An 11,677-nucleotide genomic window follows, 5' to 3' on the forward strand; every position below is an offset into this window, starting at 1 on the left:
CTGTAAGCAAGGATACTGACCAGTAATTATTGACATATGTGGTGTCCCATTTTTCCTAGAGAGGCTATGACAATGACATATTTTAAACTGTCTGGGAAAATACCTTGAGTTAGTGATGCATTACATATGTGACTCAGAACATCAGTTGTAAATTCTCCACATTGTTTTAATATCTTGTTAGAGATGTCATCTACTCCAACTGAACATTTATTTTTCAAAGATTTAATGATTTTCCTTATTTCATAAGAGGTTGTTTGGTGAAAATTAATTTAAGATTTCTCCAAACTGACTCTTCCACGTGCTGCTTGTTTTTTTTTCTTGAGCTGTTCTCACCAAGTTTTTTACCTACACTTAAGAAATGGTTGTTAAATACATTAGCTGCTTGTGTAGTTGTTAAATACATTAACTGCTTGTGTACTGTTGGTTAAAATAGTCTCATTCCCCTTAATAGTAATACTACATACCCCCGTGGTTACTTTTCCTGTCTCCCTTCTAACAACATTCCATATTGATTTGATTTTATTGCCCGAGTTGTTAATTTCATCTCTAACATATGTATCTCTTTATTTTCTGACAACTTCTTTCACTATGTTACAATAACTTTATAGTGTAAAATTACTCCTGGGTCTATACTAATTCTTGCTATCTCATACAGTTTTCTTTTTCTTTCTGAAGACATTTTAATACTTTTAGCAATCCAAGGTTTCTTTGAAAAATGGTGTTACATTTAGTAATTTTTTTGGGCAACAATGTTCAGAAGGGGATATAAACCTATCAAGATATATGTTGCATTTATCATTAGCATTTGGCTCATTATATAGGTACTGGACTGAGCAACCTTACACTGTTGCTTAATGGTTTCTGAACTGTACACCCTGCTAGGTTTTGTAAGTTAATCAATTGTGCATCATGGTCTGATAATCCATTTGTCACAGGGAAAGCATGTGTTAGTTCTGCATCCTCTTGCTTTACAAATACATTATCTATTAGAGTGCTACTGTCTTGAGCTATATGTGTAGGGAAATTGATCATTGATTCTAAGTTACATGTCGTTAATAACACTTCTTGTTCCCTTTTCCTATCAGAGTTGCTTAGAAAGTTTATATTGAAATCACCACAGATTAATAACTTCTTCTTTCTGTCTGACGGACAGCATAATAGGAAGTCAAACGTTTTTTATGAATAGCTCCCATTCTCCTAATGGGGACCTGTGCACTGTTGCTAATATCAACATACACTAGCTAGCTGTAGTTCACATGCACAAACTTCAGAGTGCTGATCAACACAAAATTTGCTTACTTCTACAGTTCTGTATTTGTACCCTTGTTTTGTGTAAATGGCAATTCCTCCTTTATCCATGCTAGATCTGCAAGTGTAAGATGCTGAATTATACCCATTTGTACTGACACTTTCCATCCCCACAGTTACATGGTGTTCAGACAGACAAAGTATATCAATCACATTCTTATTTTTGAGATCATCTAAACACACTAATAGCTCATCTACTTTATTTTTTGTTTCCCTGATATTTTGGTGAAGTAAGTTGATAGTACCCATAGCTTTATCTCTATTTGCTGTACATATGGCTTCATTTGTACTATTTTTCTTGATTGTTGTCTGTCTGGACTTTGGCTTTAATCTAAAGAACCCGTTATCTGGTCCCATTAACCACAGCGATCGTCCCATGTGTAACTGTGGCCCTCCTTACAGTATCTACTAATAGAGAAGCGACCTTGTCTTTCCCCTTCATATTTAGGTGCAGGTGTATTCCCACTTACCAATAGCATCAACTGGAACAACACTTACATGAGATTTTGCCGGTGTCTGGGGCATCCTGTCCAGTCGTGCCTTATAGCAGTGTTTATCCAGAGCCGATCATGGCATAGAAAGAGCTCCACAAACCCCACATTTGTGTTCCCATTTTCTGCTCCTGTTTTATCCAGGTCACTCCTAATGATTTATCTTGGATTCATAGCCAGGCTGTCTCCTGCTCCTCCAATTATAATAACCTGATGTTCCTTCTCAGAGTTCCTGCATAACTGACCTAAGTTTGCTGTCACCTGGCTAAGGCTAGCACATGGTTTCACAAAACTTGTGACCTATTACCCTGCGCCTAATTCGTCCTGAAGCCGCTGGCCTACACCCCTCCCATGACTGCTACCTAGAAGCAGAATTCTTCTTTTCCTATTCTAATTTAATCCCAACCTGTTTTTTCCTTTAAGCTAATATTCTGCTTCAACCTACATTCATCTACATCTGGGTGAGACCCTTCCTACATTGCCTCAGATAGCAAGTAAAACTGATGATGTGTTCAAATATGTGAGTGGAACAACAAATTTTAAAATCTGATTTGATTTGATTTGATTTTTTATTGGTCCAGTTTTATCATACAGCACAAATTGTACAATTGATATTGGACAGGTCAAATATAAGTTACAATAATACGTAGTATAAGCAAAATAGTAGGCAAATTAAAAATAGGTACCTATTACAATTAATTTTGTTACGTATTCAGAAATTCTCTGGCAGAATAGAAACAGTGCTTTATTAGAAATGCCTTTAGTTTAGCTTTAAATATTGGATGAGTAGCATTTTTTATTTCCTCTGTTATCTTATTATGTAGTATTACACCAATGTTAATTATGCTCCTCTAATAGGTGGTTGTTCTGTGATATTTTTGATGTATATTTGATTTCCCTCTGGTACCATAGTTGTGTACATTTTTGTTCTGTAGCAGTTTGCTTGTTTTCAGGAGGTAGTCCCTAGTGAACAAGACAGTTTCATAAATGAATAAACTTGGAACATTTAGAACACTAAGCTCAGTAAAATGGGATTTACAGGAGTCCATCTTTTTAAGGCCACAAATTATTCTTAGAGCCCTTGTTGCATTCTAAAAACCTTTATACTATGAATTGAGTATCCCCAGAAAACGATCCCATATTGGACTAGTGAGTGGAACTGTGCATAGTATGCCTGCAGTATTGTTGTTTTGCTTGTTGTAGCCTTTAAAATTCTTAGGCCATAGCACACAGATTATAGTTTTCTAGACAAGTTATTTATATGTGTGCCCCACTTTAAGTCCTGCTGAACCAATAGACCCAAAAATTTTGTGACACTTACATTTTCTAGGGTATCATTTTTTAATTGTGCTTGAATAGACATTTGATTAGTTGGAGGAATTAAATGAAAATCGACACACACAGTTTTTTCTCTATTTATAATGAGTTTGTTTTTTTGTGAACCACTCAGAAAGTCTTTCCATAGAACTTTTTGCTGTGGACTGCAAAGTTTCTGGATTGGATCCAGTGAGCAATATGCTGGTGTCATCGGCAAACAGGATGGTTTTTGTGGGACTCGTATATTCAACTAAGCCATCCACATAAATCAAGAAGAGTAATGGACCTAAGATTGAGCCCTGCAGTACACCAAGTTTTATTGTTAATTCGCTAGAAAGTAAGGAGTTGTTTCTTATTTTATTAATTTTGTTGAATTCATACTGAAGTGATACTTTCTGCCTGCAGTTTTTTAGGTATGAAAACAACCAGCTATGTGCTACACCTCTTACTCCTCGCTTTCTAATTTTTCGAGCAGAATGTTATGGTCCAGGATATCAAAGGCTTTTGATAGATCTAGAAAAATACCTGCAGCTAATTTATGTTGATCAAGGGATTTTAAAATGCAGTCTAAGAATTCGAAAATTGGTGTCTGTGTAGATTTAGACTTTCTAAAACCGTGTTGTTGTACTGTAAGTGGTGCATATTTATTTATGAAACTTAGAAGCCTGTCATAGAAGAGTTTTTCTAGAATTTTTAAGTAGAAACTTAACAGTGACACGGGTCGGTAGTTTGATATTTTTTTCCGAAGACCCTTTTTTTTAGCATTGGTGTAACTTTTGCTATTTTAAAAACATCTGGAAATACACCAGTTTTTAAAGAGAGGTTGAAAATTTTTGCCAAGGGGTTTTCTATGTGGTGAGCACATGTTTTTAATATGAAATCAGGTACTTCATCAAGACCACTTGACATTTTATTGCTTAATGATTTAATTTTACTTATAATTTCATTGGGGTTTGTTTCATAAACATACATAGAAGCAGTCAAGATCACTGACTTGCTGGAGAAACTTGGGACTGGTCCTTGATAGTGTACTTGAATGAGGTCTTCAGCCAGTGAAGTGAAGTATTCACTGAATTTTTCCACTATCAAATTTGGGTCTGTGACTTTTGAGTCTTCTAGTGTTAATGATACTTTCTTTTTCTTTGGAGCTGAACTACAAGTTTCTTTCTTTATAACTCTCCACGTGGATCTCATTTTGTTAGATGAGTTTCTTATCAAATTGTCATTCCACATAATTTTTGCCTCTTTGACTACTCTACCATAGATTCTTTTGTAGGCTTTTGAATAATCAGTAATAATGATCAATCGGGTCAATATAACTTTTACTGACATCACAGAACTTTATTTGTTTTTTTCACAAAGATAGCAGAGCCACCATGTTTGGAAAACTCTCGGCTAAAATGACTTGCTAATCTATATCCTGAGATTGAGGTTAATTTTACTTCGGCATTTCATAGCCAATGTTCAGTAATGCAAATTGTATCTACATTTAGTGCATACTGGAGTAGTGCTTCCAACATGGAAATTTTATTTGTGAGTGACTGAACATTATGGTGTACGATAGCAAACCCTGGGTATTTAGTAACTTTAGTGGAAATGGTTTCTGATTCTTTATCCAATGGCATTTCTAATACAGCACTTACCCTAAAAATTTTCAGTACCTTTCTTGTGTATGGCTTCTGTTTTCTGGTGGCAATCAGTAGGTTAGTTAACTTCTGGAGCTTGTATAAGTTTTGCTTCATCCACATCTGACCTCTTCAGTTTAAACCATTTCGTAATTTTCGTTTGGCTGATGACTTGATTGTTTGTTTCTCACCTAATCGGTTTAAACCACACTGTTTGGCAGATGGCACAGCTTGTAACTTGTCTAAAGCACTTCTTAATCTCCGTTTGTTTGTCACTTATACTTTTTTCTTCACTCTTCTTTGAGATGCGAGTACATATTTTTTCAGCTAGTAATTTCTTTCCATTAGTCGTCTACACGAGACATGAGCTGACTATGTTGTGTATGTTGCTCCACAGCTATAACCTCTGTGACGGCAGAAGGTGAAAACAGCTGATGCGGCTTTGTGAAGACTTTTTAAGTACAATTTTTCTCAAAAAAATGATCGTCTAACGATACAATCATCAAAATTGGTTACAGTGTTTATCATTTTAGTAAAAACTGAACAATATTATTAGTAAAAAATGTAGTAACAACCAGATTAACTTCAAGCAGAAACCAAAATTGCTATACTTGATTGACAACTGCTTCTACTACATAGAATTTAAAAAAAAATGTAAGTTTATATTTTGTGTGTGTGTGTGTGTGTGTGTGTGTGTGTGTGTGTTTTACTGTAGTTGAATGTAAATCACTGTGTGTAAAAAAGAATTACTTATCACAATTCTTTAAAATTATAGTGGTTGGGGGGAGAGATGATGTGAATTGTCCAGATCTGAAGTAATTATCATTTAGCCGCAACAAAACTTGTCCATAAATGCGCACAGGTATAGATGCGTACACGTTAAGAACATTGTGGCATTCAATAAATGTTAATTCCTGTTAGTTTGGGTGCGCGTCGTGGTATTTACCTTTTCTCCCCAACGATGTACAACGACATGACTGCGGCGGCTATTCTCTCTTCAGGTTGACTTCTTCTCCAAAAAGGTCCATTTAAAAATGCAAGCCCTTGTCACATTGGGAAGTAGAAAATAAGGTGTAGCTAGGTACGAGAATGAAAACTTGTGTCTTCTGCATATTGTAACTTTTAATTAAAAGAATACTGGTAGAGTGCAATTACATACGTCTTTATTGCACCAGCTCAAAAGACCAACAAGACACCGAGATATATATACGAGGGCGGTTCAGAAAGTAACCTCCGATTGGTCACAGTGCGGGTTGTGGGGGGAGTAGCGACGCCATCTGTGCGTTCACGCACTCAACAGGTCAGTTGGCACCAAGCCGTGGTCGAGTGAACGCCGTACCTGCACTAGTTTAGTTTTTGTGGCAGTTTGAAATGTGTGCTGCAATAGAAAACCCCGCCAAATGTGAAGTGCGTGCTGTCATAAGGTTTTTTACAGCCAAAGGATATTCTGCAGCAGCTATTCATCGTGAGCTTTGTGCCGTGTACGGACCAAGAGTTATGAGTGAAGGAGTTGTCCGTGAATGGGTACGTTTATTTAAAAGTGGACGAGAAAACGTTCATGATGAAGGGAGGAGTGGTTGACCATCATTGGTGACTGACGAACTCGTTCAGACAGTTGATGCAAAAGTTCGTGAAAATCGACGTTTCTCAATGTCAGAGTTGTCTACTGGTTTTCCACAGATTTCTAAGACTCTCTTGTACGAGATAGTGACAGCAAGATTGGGTTACCGTAAGTTCTGTGCACGATGGGTGCCCAAAATTCTTACCGACCACCACAAAACTCAAAGAATGGCCTCTGCATTAGACTTTCTGTCACGTTATGAGGACGAAGGAGAACCATTGTTAAACAGAATCGTGACCGGTGACGAAACCTGGATTAAGTACGTGAACCCTGAGACAAAAGAACAATCAAAGATGTGGGCACATTCAAATTCACCTACCAAACCAAGAAAAGCCTCGCAAGATTTTTTCTGCCAGAAAACTGATGGCAACGGTGTTTTGGGATGCCAAAGGGGTGTTGTTGGTTGAATTCATGGAACGTGGTACGACCATTAATCAAGACGTGTACTGTGAAACAATAAAAAAGTTACGACGGGCTATACAGAACAAACGCCGTGGTATGCTGACTTCCGGTATCATTTTTTTGCACGATAACGCCCGTCCTCACTCTGCTCGCAGAACAACGGCCCTTCTTGAGTCCTTCAAGTGGGACGTTATCAACCATCCACCTTACAGCCCAGACCTGGCGCCAAGTGATTATCACCTCTTCATGCATTTGAAGAAATGGCTCGGGTCACAGCGGTTTGATGACGACGAAGAGCTCAAAGATGCGGTGACAGGCAGGCTCCAGGCACAAGCAGGTGATTTTTATGCAGAAGGAATTTCAAAGCTTGTGAAGAGATACGATAAGTGCCTCAATCGCTATGGAGACTATGTAGAAAAATAGTGCAAAGATGTAGTTGTAAGATGTATATATTAAAATATTTTTATTTAACTTGGTGTATTTTTTTAAATCAACCGGAGGTTACTTTCTGAACGGCCCTCGTATATATATAAACAAAGATGATGTAACTTACCAAACGAAAGTGTTGGTATGTTGATAGACACACTAACAAACACACACACAAAATTCAAGCTTTTGCAACCCACAGTTGCTTCATCAGGAAGGAGGGAAGGAGAGGGAAAGACAAAAGGATGTCGGTTTTAAGGGAGAGGGTAAGGAGTCATTCCAATCCCGGGAGCGGAAAGACTTACCTTAGGGGGAGAAAGAGACAGGTATACACTCGCACACACACATATCCATCCGCACATATACAGACACAAGCAGACATATATACATAAAGAGGTACATAAAAATCGATAGTTTTGTTTTTAAAATTTTCTGTCAACGTAGATGTAATCATACCTCCCTATGATATCTCTGCCACGTGGGGATGGTGCAACTTTTTATTGATATGTGTAGGTCATTTAAAGAACCTACACAATTGCAACCCCCCCCCCCCCCCTCCCTTGCCACCCCTTACCCCTTACCCCTCCCCATTTATTGTATACTGGAGTGATCCATATCACTGGTCGCTGGATGTCAGTATGCAGTGGTGGTGCATTAACACCATTTAACTTTTCTGTGCTTTAAACTCTTGGCCTGCCATTGTACTGAGACCTTCATTTGTGCCCAAGTTTACCTCATGTACTCTCAGAACATGCCATTACATAATGTTTGTATCTAATTTTGTTTAATGTACACTTTACACATTATTACTACCGCTATTTACAAAATAATAAATGAATAAATAAAGGTTGCATCAACAGGCACATTTGAATTCAGAGTCTGTAGTTTGATTATTGGAATTTAACTGCTGCTATTGCGGCATCGTCCAGAGTGCTCACCTCACATGAAATATGGTGCAGGCGCACTTGAGTTTGTTAATGCTGCTGTTAAGTTGAACTGTCCATGAATGTGCTACAGTTTCACTTGTTTACCAAAGTCAATAAAAGTGTTCATCCCTTTGCTGGAACATGGTGTGCTGAGGCTTGTGCATAGTGGAACCATTGATACTGTGGTGAGGAGGTTCATCATTTATGGCCCAGGCATTTGTTCCTCTCATAATCCACATGTTTCAGTGGTTGAACCAAGCTCACGCTGTCAGCATTCTGAGGCAATTGAATGGATTCAACGTAAGTCTCCAATGCCCTTATTCTTTTCCATACCACGTCTGTGGTAGAATGCTTTGTCGATACTCAAGTCCACTGATGATACTAATGTTTGATACTCTTCAGCACTGGCACACGGTTTTTACAGGAACACACCATTGAATTGCGAGTTTCAAACCTTCATAAAATGTTCATTGCATATTTGGTGTTATATTCAGCTCTACATTACATCACAGGCTGCCACGTAATCGTGACTTATTTAGTTTCATAATCGAAAGCAGTCTTTCATGCATTTATGTTGATCAAAACATTGTTATCACGTTTGCAATCTCATTATATGGACGTGGAATGTTGAGCTTCGGGACAGTTTCAACACAGATGGATTTGGCTTATAAACGGGAAATACGTTGCAGATCGATAAGCTCCATCTGCAGTTGCCCAGGGGCGCTTTAAAATTAAATGCAAAACGGTCTCTAAAAGAGATCACAAGGAAATTTAGAACTGGCAGTGCGCTCAAATGTTTGGAAAACTATTTCTGTAATTCTTTTAACGAGACAGAAGTTTGTTCAAATTCATGTTTTCTTTAACACCAGTGAGTTTAGGGAAATGGACGGTGTTTTTTTTTCATAATTTATCACCCGCACAATGCTATTTTTTTAAACATATCCCCGTCATATCCAAAATAGATTATTTCTCACCTTGCAATATCTTACTGTGGGCAGTGTGCAGTCAAATCCACGTAAAATGCAAAGTCTTCAGCCCATCCTGGGTGTTCCAATTTTCTTTCCTCCTTTCATTTTTCTTTCATAAATTTAACAATAGCGGGTTTCAATTTGAAAAATCGTTTCAGGCATGCCCCTTGACTTAACCAACGTACTTTGAAATAATATAGTCCAGTTACAAAAGACCTGACACCCCTTTAATTTCCTGAACGGTTACAGATATCGAAACGAGGTTTCGTGCAATTGATAGTACCCTGAGGGGCACTGTTTTGTATGGATAATGCCCTGATATCAGGCATCAACCGAGATGTTGATACAAGTATGATTTTTTTTAATGGAAATGTATACTTTTCATAACTATATTCAGTAGGTCTTGGAAAGGCAGTTGCGATGATATAGCGCTTTTATTACTGACACTGAAGCCTTTCGCAAGAGAATCCGAGAAATGCACTAAAACTGGGAAGCAATGAGGCGAGAGTAGGCCATTGCTGTGAAATAACACCAAGCTCTCAGACCAGACTCAGCCGTTATATGCCGATGCAGCAAGGCACGCCTTCGCTACTAAAATAAAACCTCATTTTGTATACGACCTAGAAACACCTACGATTTTTTTTTGTGAGACTATGGCATATGCTAGTTTCTGGCGTATCAGATGGGACTAAGGAAAGCTGTTTCAATTGTACGTACTTTTCCAGGTTTTTGTTGGAACAACTACAGTTTTTCGAGCAGTTTTTCATTACTATTTTCACAGAATTTTCTTGACATTCGTCTCATAATAGCGTGTCTAACTTTTGCACATTGGTGTACATGTCAGCATGCAAGAAATTATGAATCATAAATGATCTGCTGACAGACAACACAGTTTTGTTAGTTCTGGGGCACAGAGAAGTAAACAGTCGAAAAGCTTAATACAACGATGTAGACTGGCATGACCATGTTTACAATGTAATATCTGATTCCGGATGACTCAGTTTTAGAATATTTCTCTCATTCTTTTGCAAGGAGTTTCTACTACAAAATTAACAAGCATTGTATCACTGCAGTCGTCTTCTCATGCGCTTTCGGATGCCGTTAAGAAAGTATATCATTCTCTTTAAAAAATTATACTTGCCTCATATTCACGATCGATACAAAAGTGAAGATTCTGTATTACACACCAAATTACGTGTCCCTTAGCATGCTATCGTTGGCCCAAAACCTAGCTTCGGTATCTAAAATCATTCACGAAATAAAAGGGGTATTACGTCGTGCATGACTCATCCTGAATATACTCCCTTTGTCAGAAATGTTACAGGACAGATTAAAAAAAATATAGAAAATTGTACTTCAGTTACCAACGTTTCTGGAGGTCTTGAAAGAAAGCAGGGAAATTTTCAACTTCTATGCTTGTAAGCTCATTTGTCACAGGCTGTCGTATGTATGTGATATCTTGATGGAGTTTTCTTTCAGTTGCATTCTTGAAAGGGCCTCGCTGCAGTTGCTTAATCATCGTCCACATTTCACTAGGGTTTTCCCAGCTTAACGCATATCTTATTTTTCACTCTTTGCTCAGAATCAGCATCGATTGTGTCACCAAAACTAATGCGCCAAGAATCCAGACAGGGTGTTGCTAAGCACAGCCTTGCCACATAGTGAGTTTCACGGAAACACGTGCAAGGTCATTTCGAGGACACACACATTAACATGAAAGCAACATTTGTTCCCTTTTGGTATTGCAAGCTCAGAAATAAAAAAAAGCCTGTCCTGGAACTTTTTCTGCGAAATGGATTAGTCTCCATACTCTTCGTACAGTTTCACTGAAACAGTTATACCTGACGGCATAGTAATGTATTCTACTTCCGAATATTTGCTACTTGATCCATCAATGTCATCATGTCAGCTATGTCTGCTAATTTAAAACAAAGTGCTTTTTGATGTACAGAACACAGAATCTCGTCTGCTAATCTTTGTAATTTCTGGTTCTTTCCTCGTCAACTAAAAAAATGGTTCAAATGGCTGTGAGCACTATGGGACTTAACTTCTGAGGCCATCAGTCCCCTAGAACTTAGAACTACTTAAACCTAACTAACCTAAGGACATCACACACATCCATGCCTGAGGCAGGATTCGAACCTGCGACCGTAGCGGTCCCGCGGTTCCGGACTGTAGTGCCTAGAACCGCTCGACCACCCCGGCCAGCCCGTCAACTAAATCTTTAAATTCTATCTGAGTGGTGTGTAATGTTCCATAGGAAATTTCTGCTACTCATATATTACTGCGACTGCATAATGGATATGGAAAATTTCAACCTTCTGTTCTCGTTCCCATCCACATCTTGTGACGATAGATCACTAGACTGCCTGTTTTTGTGCGAATAACCACTGGACCAACTTCCTTTATACCACGAACAAATAGCGAAGGATAAACAGTGCTTACACCAAGACCCTGGCGAGCTGAAGAAAGCCGTGTCGATCAAAAGAAGCCTCATCAAATGCTGGAAGGAAGTGTCGCATCGCTCTGCTGTATGAAATGTGGCGCTATACCGAGAGGAACCGAGCAAAGGCGAGACGTACCAAACAGTGAC

The sequence above is a fragment of the Schistocerca americana genome, chromosome 6, assembly GCF_021461395.2.
Source record: "Schistocerca americana isolate TAMUIC-IGC-003095 chromosome 6, iqSchAmer2.1, whole genome shotgun sequence".
Classification (NCBI taxonomy): domain Eukaryota; kingdom Metazoa; phylum Arthropoda; class Insecta; order Orthoptera; family Acrididae; genus Schistocerca; species Schistocerca americana.